Source organism: Gracilinanus agilis, chromosome 1, assembly GCF_016433145.1.
Source record: "Gracilinanus agilis isolate LMUSP501 chromosome 1, AgileGrace, whole genome shotgun sequence".
Classification (NCBI taxonomy): domain Eukaryota; kingdom Metazoa; phylum Chordata; class Mammalia; order Didelphimorphia; family Didelphidae; genus Gracilinanus; species Gracilinanus agilis.
Window position 1 is genome coordinate 535,865,520 of NC_058130.1, and position 17,006 is coordinate 535,882,525.

Below are 17,006 nucleotides of genomic sequence, written 5' to 3' on the forward strand. Positions count from 1 at the left end.
CTCTTATGAAGTGAAACTGACCATGTGATAATTCTCACCAAGCTTTTCTTAATCTCTAAATGGGGAACAAATTTAACAGTATTAATAAATCTTTCTTCACTCTTGGCTAATTTTTTCCACTTTGGGAAATGAATCAATTCTTTTCTATCTGTCATGCCCAAGAGAGCACTAACTCAGCGGGACTGAAAGCAAGGGGCAGAAGACAGGTGAGTTACCTTTTTGACTGCATTATCTACCTTGGGGTACTGTAAAGGGAAAAGAGAACAGGATAGGAATCAGAGGACTAAATTTTCAACTCAGTCCTGCTACTAATTAGTCATTTGACCATAAAAAAGTTGCAGTCTCACTGGATCTCATTTTTTTTTAAATCTTGAAAATGAGGAAATCAAATAGTTATATCTAAGGTCCCTTTTTGCTCTAAAGTACATTTTTTTGCCAAAAATGTAAGTGTTAAAATTAATGGTTTGGCTAAATATATGAAAATCTTTCATTTATAAAAGAGATGGAAAGGGTGAAAGTAGAGAAATACAAAAGGATAGAGAAGACATTAACCTATCTAACTAAATATTGTTCTAGTGCTTGGCTTAGCCAGGACTTGCTAACCTTCAATCAGAATTAAACTATCTCCAGAAGTCAGGTATTATTTCTCTGACACTCTTCTCTCATACCCTGGCTATGTTTGATTAAACTAAAGCTAAAGCAGAAACACTAGTTTTTGTTTGTTTGTTTGCATAATCTGTGACAGGGTAAACCTATGCTTATTTCAAGATGATAAGCCAGCATCCTTAAGTGAGTTGTCTTAGAGAACACAGTGACTTACAGTCAGAACTATATGATGGGCAGCCAGCACCTGGAAGAATGGGTACTTTTAGATATTTCTATGGTTAGTGATGGGGAATAATGTGAAGGCATTTGATTTCTATGAGTACCATTCTTAGAAGAGTTCATTTATGTCAAACAGGCCAAAAAAGCCCAGAAAGTGTTACAGGAAGGAAATATTTGATTGCTTTACTAAATGAAAATACCCGACAGCCAAGAGCAATACTAATTTAGAGCAGAAGCTTTCGTAACCTTTATGTAAGAGCTTCTTCCCTAACCCAGAGGATTTAGGTAGACTCTGAGATATTTCCTCTTTCTCTTGGATCATACCCTCGATTTAGGACCGGAGGAAATCTATGCATGGAACTAATAGTATACCAAGACCGATTTCCAACTTTGAGCTTGCAGTTCTCTGTAATACAGAAATAAAGTTTGTTGGAAAGGATAGGGACTACGCCTGTGATTTCACTAGAATGAGGTATTCTTGGGTGATAAATGCCTTCTACCAGCGCAGGTTTGTCACCTTCTCTGATGCCTATGACCTTAGAGAGTTGCCCTGAGAGGTTATGATTTCCCCAGCTCAGCCAACCAGTTTGATTGAGGAATGACATGAACCCAGGACTTCCAAGCTAGCCCTCTATCCACTACACTGCAATGCGTCTCCTATCAAAAGAAGAAAATGAAATATGCAACCTAATGTGAGCAACTCTTAGACCCAAAGGAAGGCCTTCATTGACTTTGGTTTGATCCTCTGTGAAGGATTTATAGAAATATAGATAAGAATCACACAGGATGATGAGAAACAGATGGAGTTGCCACTTGTACTAGTGGAGGAAGTACCCTCAATGAGGAGGTCACTGATTCACTGAAACAGTAAGTCATGGTTGCATTGATGGTATCTTCCTTATAAGTTGTTGTAGCAAATGAGATAATGTATTTAAAACAACATTAAAACCAGAAAGGTCCCTTCTCCCAGTAAGCCACTGGCATGCCTATAGTTTTAAATGTTTTTCCTGGAAATCAGCATAAGCACATGTAAAGATCAAAACAAAACAAAACAGAAGGGTTTGAACCAAAAGGATGTGAAAATAAATGTGGTCATATAGTGGAAGGGGAGGGGAGGTTAGGACATGGAAGGGAGAACTTAGGGGGAAAAAGCTGATTTCTTTTTTGTGAATAAGTTTACCAGCTCACAACTCTGACCATCTGTCCAATTAAACCTCAACCCAATTAACATATTGCCTGAGTTTCAGTTACTAGCAAAGAAGGCATCAGATATTATTTAATTGTAGTTAGTATTATTCCATCATCATAAAATTATTCCTATATTTGTGGTCCTTTCTTAAATGTGACTTGACTGATTTGTAGAATAAAGAAAATACTTTGCAAATCCTAAAATGCTATGTTGTTATTGCTATCATGGAACTGGAAATGGGATATCGCAACTCTGGAATTGGAACTCCAATGTCCTTTGTATTTCGCCCACTATTGATTAGTAAGAAACAAATAATTCACACTACAATATTCATTAGCAGGATTGTTTAAAAAAAAACAGTAAGAGTAACCTATAAAAGTGTGTGCACACACATGCGCACACATGTATGATAGGAAAAAGGATAGCTACTCCAATAATGAAATTTTGCAGCATTGGATTTCTGCCATTCTTGCTCTAAGTCTATTCTAAAAAAGTAGAGATATTTTCTTCCTGGTTGATATGCCTGAAGTTTCTATTCCTTTAAAATCTTACACCATACATTTCTATGAAGGATTCAAACTATTCTGGTTGCTTATTCTTTCTAACTCTGTCTGGGTTGAGATCAAGAATAGAAAATCATCCATTTATTAGAATTTATTCTTGAAAATGGGATATGTTTAGTTTTGTTTGTGGATAGTGAAGTGTCTCCAGATTTCTTGTTCTTAAATACTATGTGACCCCATTAGAGGGAGAGCACGCTATAAAGAAATCAGATGTGCCATAAACATAGTCATTATTTCTAGCATCCTGAAAATTACCAGTATCAACAAGGATAGGAAAACCTTCAAATTAAACTCAGAGTATAAGACAAAACAAATAACTTTTTCAAAATGAATGTTACTAAGATTGCATCTAATGTGATTTCTGAACAGCTGTATATCCTGTGAAGCATAATATAAGGCAAAAGCAGATTTTCTCTGAAGTACATGTCATTACTTATGACTCTTTCCTAGACCTTATGGTAATTAAAATTATTTGGATGCTCTTGCTTTTGGAGTTAAAATCCTAAGAAGTTGTACATTGATTTTGACATTGAGAAGAGTTCCAAAGCTGAAAGTGAACACTGCTCCCGCTCTCCCACTTCACCCCTGAGGTAGGAGAGATTTTTAATTTCTTCCATTTCTCCTATGTTATCCACAAATCTAGCAAAAGTAAAGGTCTTGGAAACATTATCATGCTGCCACCTGAATGCTTAATCATGTCTCTTTTCACTAGCAACCTGATAGGACTTCAAGTTTTATAGATATTACTTCATTTTTCCAGGTATTTAAGCTTATACTATATTTTAATGTACCTGTCCAGATGTCTGTGAAGCTTCCTGATGACTATTTATGTCTCAAATATTGTTTTGGATTTTCTAAAATTTTTTTTGGTCATTTTCTCTCTTGTTTAATTGAAACCTTTGTAATAGAGCACCTGGGCCATGAAGGACATGAGTCATATTGGGAAGGTATTCCTGTGGTTAGAGTTATTTCCCAGCAGCCAAGGACTCCTCTTCACTGCACAGCCAGTATTGACAACAGCTTCACATTTATAAGTATGTAAGTCATGAAAAGACTCTAATATTTTCTTGCATAGGACTCAAGGTAGGGCTAATTTGTTCCTTTTCTACATCTGTAAAGGAACCTGTACAATCCTCTTTCAGACTTTCAGTTTGAAACTGACTGGGATAATACTTCAAGGGAAAAACAAAACAAAACAAAATTAGAATGTTTCTAGGTATTACTAAGACTTCTTTTCCATCCATTGGACTACCCTACTGCCCTCCCTAAGGACCTACATTGAGCCCCTTCTGCTTTGTTTAACCTTCCTCCTTTCTCCTCTGTTTGCTGCTAGGCATTTTCTCTCTGTGTCTCTATTTCTCTTTCTCTGTGTCTCTGTGTCTTTCTGTAGCTCTGTCTCTGTCTCTTTCTTTTTCTCTGTCTCTGTCTCTGTCTCTGTCTCTCTTTCTTCTCCCCTTACACCTCTTTATATCTTTGTCTCATGGTCTCTCTCTCTCTCTGTGTCTCTCTCCCCCTCCTGTTCTCTCTGTCTCTGCTCTGTCTCTGTGTGTCTTCTCTCTCTGTTTCTCTCTTTTTCTCTTTCTCTCTCTCTTTCTCTCTCTCTTTCTCACCCCATTTCTCATCTACCTTTCTCTTTATATTTTGGAAAGAGAAAGAAAGTGTTGGGCTGCAGGCTCATTTTTTGTCATCTCACTGACATCCTCTTCAGAACATCTCCAGCAGTAGAGAAGATAGTGGGAAATGCTGTGTAATTTTTCCTATTCCCACATGGTTTTCATTTTTTCCTCTGGCTCTCTATATTCTGAGACCTTTTCGTTTCACATGATTTGGAGGCTACAAATGTTTGGTATGGTAGCATCTCATATAAACACCTCAATTGTTGTGGATCACTGTTTTGTCTGAGCATATATACGTGATCCGTGATAATGTCTGTGTTCTAGTACAACTTCTTTGTTGAATTGTCCAAAACTATTTTGAGATTTGCATTTATAGTATGGGGATTTGCCCCNACTGTTCTGTTCCATCCTTTCTTCCATCATTTCCATATTCCGTCTGTGAAGCATGATATAGTGAATGGAATCTTGGGTTTGAAGACAAGAAAACTTGTGTTCAAATCCTGCCTCAATCACTTATCAGTTGCTCAAAACTGGGTGAATTACTTAATTTGTGTGAACCCTGTAACATAGAATAATAATAACTGTCTCAGAAAATTGAGTCAAAGAAGGTAATGTATGTAAAATGTTTTGAAAATTTTAAGACACTATATGAACATGATTTATTTATTATTGTGGTTGTGGTGGTTCTTGCCATCTTTGCTTCTTGCTCTTAGCTTTATTCACTAAGAAATGGTGCTTATTGAGGCTCACTAATGAAAGGATTCCTGGAAATGTAAGGCATGAAATATCTCTCACATGCCATTCAAGACATTCTTTTCTTTAACTAGGTCCAACAATCTTGCTCTCCACACAGTAGGCTACCTCAGGTAGCTATGGAAACCTGGCTACTTGCCCCACATAACCCAAAGTCCCTGTTCCTTGTCTAACAAAAGTTACCAAGACCTGATAGTGCCCTCTCTCCTAGACCTTTCCTCCATCCCATGTTTCCCACTCAGTCATTCTTGCCTATTGAATCTTTGGGGGATTTAGAATAATGTTTGCTCATCCTTTTACTCAGCCTCTTAATTTCTTTTCTTTTTTTCAGACATAGTTCGGTCAGTTCATGACTAATATGCCACACTTTCTCTAATACTCAGAATAGTACTAGAAATAAAGTTGAAAACGGAGGAAGGAAGATCTCTCTTTCCCAACAGGAACTTTTAATACTCAGTCTGAGAAAGGAGCAACTCTGCCATAATATTGAAGATTCATGGTTCCACATCATCAAAAACTAAATTGCTTCTTTCTGAAAAATAAATATGGTAGTAATAGTTCTCACAAAGCCCCCATTGATTATTTCCTAGCACTACATACAAGAGGAGCTAGGTGATGTAGTGGATAGAACATCGGAAGTAGAATCAGGAATATCTGGGTTCAAATCAAACTTCAGACACTTATAGGTATGAGACTGAGAGCAAGCCCCTTTATTTGCCTCAGCTTCCTCACTTATAAAATGAAAAAGGAATGGGCGAACTACTACACTATCTTTGCCAAGAAAACCCTACTAGGGTCATGAAGAGTCAGACGGGACTGAAAAACTGAACAACAACAACCACAACTTAAAATTCTGATACGTGGGCAGATTGTAACTCCTGTCACTTAGAGGACCATTACTACGGGGTCCTGCTACTCTCAGAGTCCATCCCCTGACTCAGCTGATATCAGAGCTCCTACTTATATTTTTGTGAGTTTTCTCCCCTTATATGATGTAAAATCCTTGAGTGTAGAGACTGTTTCCTTTTGGTCTTTGTATTTAGTATGGTGCTTGATATGTAGTAGGCACTCAATAAATGCTTGTTTATTGATAAAATTCCGGAGTGCACCTATGATTCTTGAAAAAAAAGCTGTGCCATGAATTTGACAAATCTACTCATTAAAACTTGTCCCTAAAGGAGCTATATTCCAGAAAATCTTTTCTCTCAGTTATAGAGTGAGAAAGATGTTGGGAGAGTCCGGTAGGACAACAAAAATTACCTTAATCTGATGTTCTTTCTCTTACTCGTATAATGGATTGCCCCAAAAATATTCTCTAGCTGTAGAGGGATTAATGATATACTTCAGTTGTTCCCCAAATTACTTTCCTTAAGCATGACCTTACAGAAAAGGAGACAGAAAGGTTGTAACTTGCATCTATGTATGTATTACAGAAACTATGAATTGAACACTTCTAAAAGCATATGCATGTGCTGAAATTTGTAGCCAATTCATTTAGAATAATGGTGCCCATCAGTGTCCAGACTCCATTAGAGCCCTCAAAAGGTGTCCATAGGCAGCAGAGTGGTTCAGTGAATAAAACACTAGGCCTAGACTTTAGAAGATGTGAGTTCAAATGCGACTTCAGATCTTACTAGCTGCCTGACTTTGGGAAAGTCACTTAACCTCTGTTTGCTTATTTCCCTCAACTAAAAAATGAGGCTTATAATAGCAGCTACCTCCAAGGATTGTTGCAAAGATCAAATGCGATAATATTTGTAAAGTATCTAGCCTGTGCTTGGCACATATAGGTGCCATATAAATACTATTATCATTATTTAAACTATCATGTTGTTATTGGGAACTATACAAAAAAGAATGGAATGATTTGAGAGGTGATACATCTCCCCCAATTCAATTTGCAAGTAATTAATTAGATGCTAGATAAGCCCTCATGAGGTATTTCATAATAAGCATTCTTTTTGTGTATAAAGTAAATTTGATGGACACTGAAGTGTCTTTTAACTCAGATTTTGTGTTATTCCATCTTAGTGCCTAACGAAGATCAGAAATATGGTGGAATTTCCCTAATGAAAGAACTATTATAGACATGACAATCTCTACCAAAAATCCAAGCTCTTTTCTTGATACATCTAAGATTCACTGTGGAACAGATGACTAGGTAGAGCAAAGGTTGAACATTAAGCAACTCATCCCTGTTCTTTTGCCCTGCCAAGGGTTGGTATCACATGAAAGAAAAGAGGTCTTTGAGAGGTCCCTTAGAAAATTACCCTCTATTAAAAAAACAACCCTTACTCTTTATCTTAGAAACTAAGTATTGATTGCAAGGCAGATCAGTAAGGACTAAGCAATTAGGGTTAAGTGACTTGCTCAAGGTTACACAATTAGGAAGTGTTTGAAGCCAGATTCACACTCAGGACCTCCCTTCTCCAGGTCTGGCTCTCTAGACACTGAGCTACCTATTTACCTGCCTGGAGATCACTCTCTGTTAAGTAGCTTCTAGACTGCAACTGTCCCATAGGAAGGTTAATTCTATCATGTTTTTCATAGCTTACTGGGAATCAGTCAAATATAAAATTGTCATTTCAATCTAGTGGAGAGCTATGAATTCTTCCACCCTGTGGCACTTGCCTTCCTGCTGCCTCCGGAGATGGTACTGTCTCCTCTCTATCAAATGTTTAAACTGGCCATTTCAGAGTTCACCATGGATGATGGTATTGCTGCCCTCATAGCTGACAATAGCTCCAGCATTTACAAGGCTGACTTTGGAAGAGACGGCACCTCTTGGCTATCTCTCCTTCCATTGTTGGACCCCAGACTTCAGGGTATGATGATGGTTATGGACAAGAAAGACAGCTATGTGGAGGATGAAACCCCAGGCAAGAGAAGTTTTCTGAATGTAGCATCCCATTGAATATGGTATGTCACCAATTGGGATGACTTGGAGATCTGGCTTCATACTTCTTACATTGAGCTCTGTGTGGTCCCTGAAGAACATCCTGTGTTGCTCACAGAAGCCCACCTGAACTCCAAAGCCAACAGAGAAAAGATGACACAGAATATGTTTGAGACTTTCAATATCCCAGCAGTGTATGTGTATTCCAAAGAGGCTGCACTGTCACTGGATGCCTCTGGTTGTGCCACTGGTTTTGTGATGGATGTTGGTGATGGTATGACCCACTCTGTACCCCTCTTTGAAAGTTATGCCCTTCCCCATGCCAGCCACCATCTGGATCTGACTAGCCATGACCTGGTATACTGTCTCATGAAATCATCATGACTGAGAAAGGGTAAAGTTTCACTGCTACAGCTTAGAGGAAAATCATGCTTGACAGCAAGGAGAAGCTTTGTTACAAGAGATGGCCACTTCTGCATCGAGCCCTTCTCTGGAAAAGATGTCGGTCCCCGATGGCCACATTATTACCAATAGTGCCAAAAGGTTCTGGTGCCCAGAAGCTCTCTTCCAACCATCTTTCTTAAGTATTGAATCCTGTGGAATCCTTGAAACTATCTTTAAATCAGTCATGAAATGTGGTGTTGATATCTGTAAAGATTTATATGCCAATAACTTATTGTCTGGAAGTACTGTCATGTATTGAGCTATTGCTGACAGGATGCAGAAGGAGATTACAGTCCTGGACTCGAATACAATCTAAAATCAAGATAATTGACCCACCTGAATGCAAATACTCTATCTGGATTGAAGGTTCCAACTTGGTTTCTCTCTCCACCTTCCAGCAGAGGTGATCAGTAAACAGGAATACTATGAATCTGGGTTTCCTTTGCCCCCTGCTCTCCTCCTCATTTTGCTTCCTGACTTCCTTTAGTTGTCAGCAAAATTCCTACTTTCTATAGGAAGCTTTTCCCAATCTCTCAATTTTAATGTCTTCCCTCTAGAAACTATATTCTGTTTATCGTGTATAGAGTTTATTTGTCGATATCTGTTGGCTTGGCATGGGGCTTAGATTGTGAGTTCTTTGAGGACAGGAATTGTTTTTTTCCTCTCTTTATATGATCAGTGCTTCACACAGTGCCTGCCACATAGTAGTGTTTATTGAATGATTGGTATGGAAGAGAGCAAGGTGTCTGATTTGGGAGTGGACTTCAGAAAGAAGACAGGGAACAATAAAGAAAGAAAAATTATAAAGCATTTATAATTTCTCCCCAAGCTCCAAACCCTGGAGATGAGCAGCTACCTTTTTTGAATACGAATTCATTTTCCATGCAGCTTTCAGTATTTATTGGGTAGAAAGCCTGTGCATGATTTATAGGATTGACAAAGACTTCATAGAGCCTGTTGGACTCCCCAGGATATAGGGACAAGCCACCGCAACACATTACTTAGCACATTCTGAATCCAGGTGGTATAGATTTCAAGGTCTTGTTCCCTTCCCACTTCCTGCCTTTATTTTTAAAATATCTTCATGGAGCCAAAATGTGTGGGGCTATGCTTTCTAAAATAGATCCAAGTTTAGAGAACTCACATTACTATAAGCAAGCCCTAACCCATAAACAGGTTATTTTGCAAACACTCATTTGTAAATCTGTCTCTCAGAACTTAGAAGTCATTTGCCCACAGGAACAATGTTTGAAGTATGGTTAGATTTCTGGCTAGCAAGAATTATGCAATTTCAAATGTACCTAACTAGAGATTCAATAGGAGTAAGTATATTCCTTGTATTTTTGCCATTGTTTATATAGGAAAATGTGTTCAGAATTTAAAACCAAGATGGCAATAACACATCTCCCTCTGTTTTTCTTCCATTGGAAACTCTGATATAGTGAGGGACGAGCATGAAACCCACATTGGTTGTGAGCAGTGGGAAAAGAATACCCTTGGTGGAGTAACAACATTTTCCTCTGTGTGTGTGTGTGTGTGTGTGTGTGTGTGTGTGTGTGTGTGTGTGTGTGTGTGTGTGTGTGTGGCAGGGGGGATACTAACTCTTTGAGGGAAACTTCTGTCTTTTAAGAATTCTTTTGTTTTTGTATTTGCAGTGCCAATTTATTGTACTTTAACTATGAAAGGAATGTAAAAATGCTTGTTGGATGGGACTGGATTGGTAGAAAGGGCTTCCCCTGGCTTAAAACCCATTTCTTCTAAGCTACAGTAGCAACTACATGATAATAATCCTGTGTAATAATTCTAAGGCACAAGGGGTTCTGATAGAAGCTGTTAATTCATATGTTCTCTAGATGATCTCTAATATAATTGGTGTATATGGTTCAGTTTCTGGGGGAAAAACTTTTGCCTTTCTTTTCTGTCCCCCCACAAAGAAAAACATGAGACAAGTATCTGAATTAATTAGGACGATAATATTCACACCTATTTTTGCTTTGATTTTTATTGGGATGCTTTAGATTAACCATAGATTTGGGGATTTGAATTAATTGAATTCTGGCATTGTCTTAGTTCTCTTGTTTACCTGGCATATCTATAAATATACTCAAATGCTACTGTGATTTTATTAATAGGGTTTTTCCTCTAATGATAAAGCTAGAATTTTGACCAATCTGTGCAAGTCTTGTCCATGTCCTCCCATTGAAGTGAGGTAAACTAAGTCATTGCCCAGAAAACCTGTTTTTCCCTGGGGAAAAGTAGAAATCAGAAATGAGCCTTCCTGTGAAGGTCAGACAGCTCTAAATAACATTCACATGAGAAAATGACTCCCTATAGCTGCCTCACAGTCCAGGATAAGATGTACGGTGGAAAATCCCGTGCTACTAACTTCCAGACGATAAAAGTTTGCTTCAAAGCTATGTCTCAGTAATGAACATTATTTTTTCTTTGTATCTTGGACCCTATAAAAACTGCATTGCAATTTCAGTCTGGTGCAGCTTTCACTCGGATAGTTGTCCTGACCAGTAGGTATGTTTATTAATCGGTAGATTAATAAATAAATATTGGTTCCACTAATTTGAACTTCTGGATGTCTGGACTCGTTTTATGAGGTGAACTACTTCACCATAAATCACTATAGAGTATCCACCTATTGTGTTGAGTCTTCCTTAATTTCTTTCAGTATCATGAGAGCAGTAGGGCACATGACCTTTCTATTAGTTATTCTTTGTTCTTCATAACAAATCACTCTTGTTTTTTTCAACATTTCCTTTCTTTAGTTGCCCCCTTTTATTTTGGTGCAGCTTTGTAACTCTCTCTCTTTTTTTAATATGTCCCAGCCTGCTCACATCTACTATTCCTTGCTCCTTTGCCCTCTGGCTTCTACTTATTTTAAATTCCTTAGAGACAATGACATTCTATGATTTGTAGCCATACAACACCAATGGTAGAATATTGATTCTGAAAGGGCAAGATTTTTAGGGAGAGATTTGGTGTCACAATGCTGGCTTTAAGTCAAGAAATTCTGTTTTTCTCTTTTTGAAAACTTCTCACATTGCCACTGCTTCAAAGTTCCAACTTTCAGTGAGTATCAAGGAACTCATATATATAATTTCCTGTATCAGCCTAATACAAATAGTCCCTGTTTGTGAATGCCTGACTTATTAATCCTTTTGCCAACATAAGCCCAGCTGATATCATAATTGGTCCCGATTTTAATTCTCTCGAAGTCATCTTGGAATAAATGCTGGGGGGGTGGGGGGAGAATTCTGTAAACTGAAGAATGTCATTAACTTGGGAAAAGAGTAAACGACCTAATGGCATTGTTTCACCATTAATCTGAGATTTCATGATCTGGGGAGACCTTCTGATCAATGTGGCATGCAGAGTGGGGTGATCAAGCTTTGCATCTGCATTCAGTCCTCCAGTGGCCGATAGATATTTTGCCCGAGTGCTAACTCGAGAGAAATAGTTGGAGGAGGAAGAGAAGTGGAAAGAGGGAGAGAAACAGAGGGAGGGAATGAAGCGATGGAGCTAGACAGACACACAACACTGTGAGAGAGAGAGGAAAAAAAATCAAGAGATCAGGTGTGTTCTTCCTTTAAGTTTATAGCTCGAAAGCATGACTCAGAAGGCAGTGGTGCAGAGAGGACCATAAAACTCAAGTCACTGGCTCTCATTGAGCTCCTAGAAGGACTCAGTCCAGAGCATCTGTAAATATGCAGCCGGAACATTTGTAACCCATATAGGAATGAAGAGTGAACAGCTGCACATAGTTGTCTCCGGTGCTGTAAACCTGTCATCAGCGCTGTATTGTTTACATATGGCTACAAGGTCTCCTAGCCCAGGATCCCTGAGCTATACAGCAGCGGCAAATGCTTACATGACAGCTGTGTCAATTGGAAGCAGCATTGTGAGCTTATTTGTTTCGCTGAGGCTCCAGTCTCTCCCCCCCCACCCCCCAGCTCCAAGACACAAATCTAATTCTTCCCCCTTTTTTAATGAGCTCAATGTTAATAATAGAACTGCAGTGCAGATGCTCAAAATGGAAATAGCTAGCATTTCCCTAACAAGACTCATAATTCTGCTAGAAGTAATGGATTTCAAGTGAAATAGCTTGAGCCAGAGAAGAGTGGTTATAATTCATGACCAGACGTCCAAATGAAATCAAAATCTGGGAAACATGCAAAGTGCTAATTTTCTACATCAGTGGAATTTATCAAGTTCCCACTGATTAATTTGAACAGCGGTTTGGTTGTTCAATTGACAGGGCTTTGTTTGCCTTGCAAAGACATCTGAACGACATTGATTTAAATATTATTGCAACTTCCTGGTTTTGTGAAATGCTTTTAAAACTGAAAATCAATATCCTCTGAATTACAAGTGGCAGATATTAAATGAGCTTTTTTTTCTCCCCCTTTTCCATTTGAGCGCAAGACTCCTATTTACTACATCAATGAGGTAAATAGCAATAAATCTACTTTGGAGCACAATTACAGAGCATATCTCAAGGAAGCCAGCCCTAATTCATTACTGTTGCTTCAGTTTATTACTAGTTTTCCCAAAGAAAATGCTTATTATGTAATAATGCCTATCTGCAAGTAGCTTCTTGAAAAAAGAAAAAAAAAGACTTCTAAAAGGTTTCCAAGGATAAGTCAATATCAAGAAGAGGCCTTTAAATTTCTTCCTAACTACCTTGCATTCTAAAGAGGAAAAGTACTCTCTTGCAGGAATTAGCAAGTCTGAAAGGTTAAGGTGCTAATGCCTTGCAGATGATTGGAGGGAAAGGAGTCTTTCATTTAAACTTGAAAATGTTGACTAAAGTTCAGTATATTTCATTTGCTTTTCTTGCCAGTCTCTTTCCATGACAAATGTTCCCCACAGCCTAGAGGCATGTTTTGTGTTGCAGGGTGCAGTGAATTTGAGCAGAGCACCCCCTGTGAAGCATCTAACAGCCTTTTTTGAATACCAGTGAGCAATGAAGGGACTTAATTAATCAGACACTCAGTACAAGCACAGTTAAGAAATTATGGAAAAAAATAGCCAATTAATTCATGACATTCTGTTATCAATCACTGGTTAAAATATTGCTTCCTGATTACCCAAAGATGTTCCAGGTTCCCCTTGAGTTGAATGCTCCCCTATAATATTAGAGCATTCCACCCCCATCTGCCTATTCCATTTTCTTAGTCTCTTGGTATAAAGATGAACACCCCAGGCTGTTTTCCCTGGTCCCATGGAGTTTCACCAAGTTATTCACCCAAGCTGAGTTGAGCAAGGAGCTTAGCACACAGCAGGTGCTCAACTAATGATCACTGTCTAATACAAAACCTATAAGTCAAGGACAGAACGTGTTTGAAGAAACCTTTAAAAAAACCAACTTCTTTCTTTTAAAGAACAAAAGTTGAGCACCAGAGAGCTAATGGTGGCCAAAGAATTTGTCCTTTTCTTTTGGGAAGGTGTTCACTTTTTTCTTTTTCCTCCAGAACACTTTCACCCCCAAATTACAGCTGAAATTCTTTATCACATTCTGCATAGGTTTAAGTTGAAATTATCATGGCCTTTAGCATCTTATACAAGGTAGAGCTCTTGAGAAGAGGCAATTCTCTAAATCCTGGCAGATAAAGAATTAACAATGATGAAAGGTAGATAACCTAAATGTACTGTATCTGATTTTCTTTCCCATCTGCATATATATTAGAATTTGAAAATGGCATTTTTCCAAGCAGGACAATGAATACTGCTATGATAGACAAACAGGAAGCAGTGAAGTGAAAATTGATGTGTGAATTGTTTCCCTCCATCGAATGTATGCTCCTCAAGGACAATACTTCTTTCATGATTTTTGTCTTGGTATATTCAACAAATGGCATAGGAACTGACACATAGTAGATTCTTAATAAATGCTTATTGACGGCTATATTGATTTACTTTTATATAGTACTTCGGGATTTGCAAAGTGCTTTAAAAATATTTTCTTGTCTGAACTTTCCAACAAGCTTATGAAGTAGTTACTAGAAGTTCTAGCATATTCCTTTTACAGATCAACAAACGGAGGATAAAAATATTTTGTGATTTCCTAGGATCACAAAGGAATGAGAACTAAAAGTAGGATATAAACCAAAGTGTACCCTGATTCTATATCCAGCATTGTCTCTACTGTATCACATCCCACTGCTGCCATTAATGTAAAATGGGGTGAAAAACCTTCAACTTGGAATCAAGTGACATATGGGTTCGAATCCTACTTCCTTTACTTACTGTGTCATCATGGATAAGTCCACATTTTCTTCCTTGAACCTCTGTTTCTTCATTAACAAAAAGGGAATGCTATATAGACAGAAAGAGATATACATATATGTATATATATATACATGCATATAAGTGTACATATACATACCAATCACACTAAAAATTTTGAGAAACCCTGAATAGTTACTACCTGATACTATACTTGTAAGGATCAAAGAAAACAATGTATAGCACTTCACAAATCACAAAGTATTAGACAAATGTCATTTATTATTATCAATTGTCATTCTTTTATATCATTTTAATTATTCTGCCTAGTCTTTAGAGTTCTTCTTCTTCCTCATTTCCTTCTTGTCTTTCATCTATTTACCTATCTCCCTTAATTACTTACCTCTTCCCAAGACAAATGTTTCACTACAGTCATGTTGGGCTCCTCACTACTCTGAAAAGAAATATTCTAATTCTACCAACATGCCTTTGCTCATGTTTTTTCTCTTCACCTGGAATAACCTTTTTTACTAGACAAATCCAAACCATTCTTTTTTTTAAGATTTAAATATTTTATTTTTTTAGAAAAATTTTCCATCGTTACATGATTCATATTTTTACTTTCCCCTTCGCCTCCCCTTCACCCCCCACCCATATCCAATGCACATTTCCACTGGTTTTAACATGTGTCATCAATCAGGTCTTATTTATATATAATTGATATTTGCATTGGTGTGGTTGTTTCGAGTCTACATCCCCAATCATGTCCACATCAACCCATGTGCTCAAGCAATTGTTTTTCTTCTGTGTTTCCACTCATGAAGTTCTTCCTCTGAATGTGGGTAGCTTTCTTTTCCATAAATCCCTCACAATTGTCCTGGGTCCTTACATTGCTGCCAGTACAGAAGTCCATTACATTCGATTTCACCACAGTGTATCAGTCTCTGTGTACAATGTTCTCCTGGTTCTGCTCCTTTCACTCTGCATCAATTCCTGGAGGTCTTTCCAGTTTACGTGGAATTCCTCCAGCTTATTATTCCTTTGAGCACAGTAGTATTCCATCACCAGCATATACCACAATTTGTTCAGCCATTCCCCAATTGAAGGGCATACCTTCGCTTTCCAGTTTTTTGCCACCACAAAAAGCACGGCTATAAATATTTGTGTAAAGTCTTTTTATCTATGATCTCTTTGGGTTACAAACCCAACAATGCTATGGCTGGATTGAAGGGCAGGCAATCTTTTCAAACCATTCTTTAAAATCCTCTTAACAGAGTTATTGTGAAAAACTTATGTTTGAACCCTTAAAGCAACAGATACACTTGTGTTACCTTCTCAAGTCCCATCACCTTCATGAAACCTCATTCAACCCTTTCCCCAGCCTTCATTGATCTTCTCTTTCTCTGAATTCCCCTAGCACTTATAGTCCATATCTCATAATTTAAGATTTAATCGTATACTGTCTTGTCTTATTTCTCTAAGTGGATTATAAACCTCTTTGGGTCAAAGAGCACTTCCTCTGAGCTTCTTTTGTTTGCTAAGCACACAAAAATATTTCTTGACAATTGTTTGATGGATTATTTGAAAATGCATTCATAGACATTATAACTTTTCTCTTCAGGCTATTAGTGAATGGTAATTCAGGGAACTTTCAGGATCCTTGTGTCTGCCAGCTACCAGTGGGTCAGTGGTTTAATTTTAAGCCACTTGACTCAAAATAGAGCCCCTATTGGCCAGTGGGTCAGGTCTAACACCACTCATTCATAAACAACCTGAGCTCATGGTGTTTCTATTTTAGATGCCATTGCTAAGATCAGGAGAACTACCAAGGGACAGTAGTAGAAAGATACTATAGCTTGCCTTCTAGTATTTTGAAGAGGGCTCCCAATCATTCCTCAGAATTGGGTATGATCACTGTGGTTCATCCACAAACTACTCAACCACTGCTTACTCTTGTTTTCCAAGTCTAATTCTTAGTTCTTTTGGTAAGTAGCTTTTTCAGAGATAAGATCAGAGGAATTAGATATGGGAAACAGCTTGAGGTACATTTGAGGTACACAAAGGCTAGAAATGTACAGATACTTTTTTAAAAGTTTAGTAACTTACAAATGCATAAAATTTATATTCTGTTAAATATAATATTGCCTTTACAGAATGTTTTACTATTTAATAACATAAATGAATAGCTACACCCTTTCAAAAAATCAAATTTATAGTAAAAGAACTATAATTCTATGTAGTTGCAGAGTTCGAAGCTTGGGTGTTTGGGGATATCAAGCATGTTTACAGCAATATCTCATGTGACATATCATGGTGATGTTGCACTGACCTTACATCTCAAGTCTTATGCAGATTTTCTGGATAATGTCAGCATCATGGCCCTAATCCTCTCTCTCTCTCTCTCTCTCTCTCTCTCTCTCTCTCTCTCTCTCTCTCTTTCATTTTTCAAATCCTAAAGTGCTATATTAATATTACCTATTATT

The 17,006-nt window shown here is 37.8% G+C and overlaps 1 pseudogene; it reads left to right on the plus strand.

The window, feature by feature from the left end:
- The first annotated feature begins 7,650 nt into the window (after positions 1–7,650).
- LOC123253801 lies at positions 7,651–8,773 on the plus strand (annotated as a pseudogene).
- Positions 8,774–17,006: the final 8,233 nt, after the last annotated feature.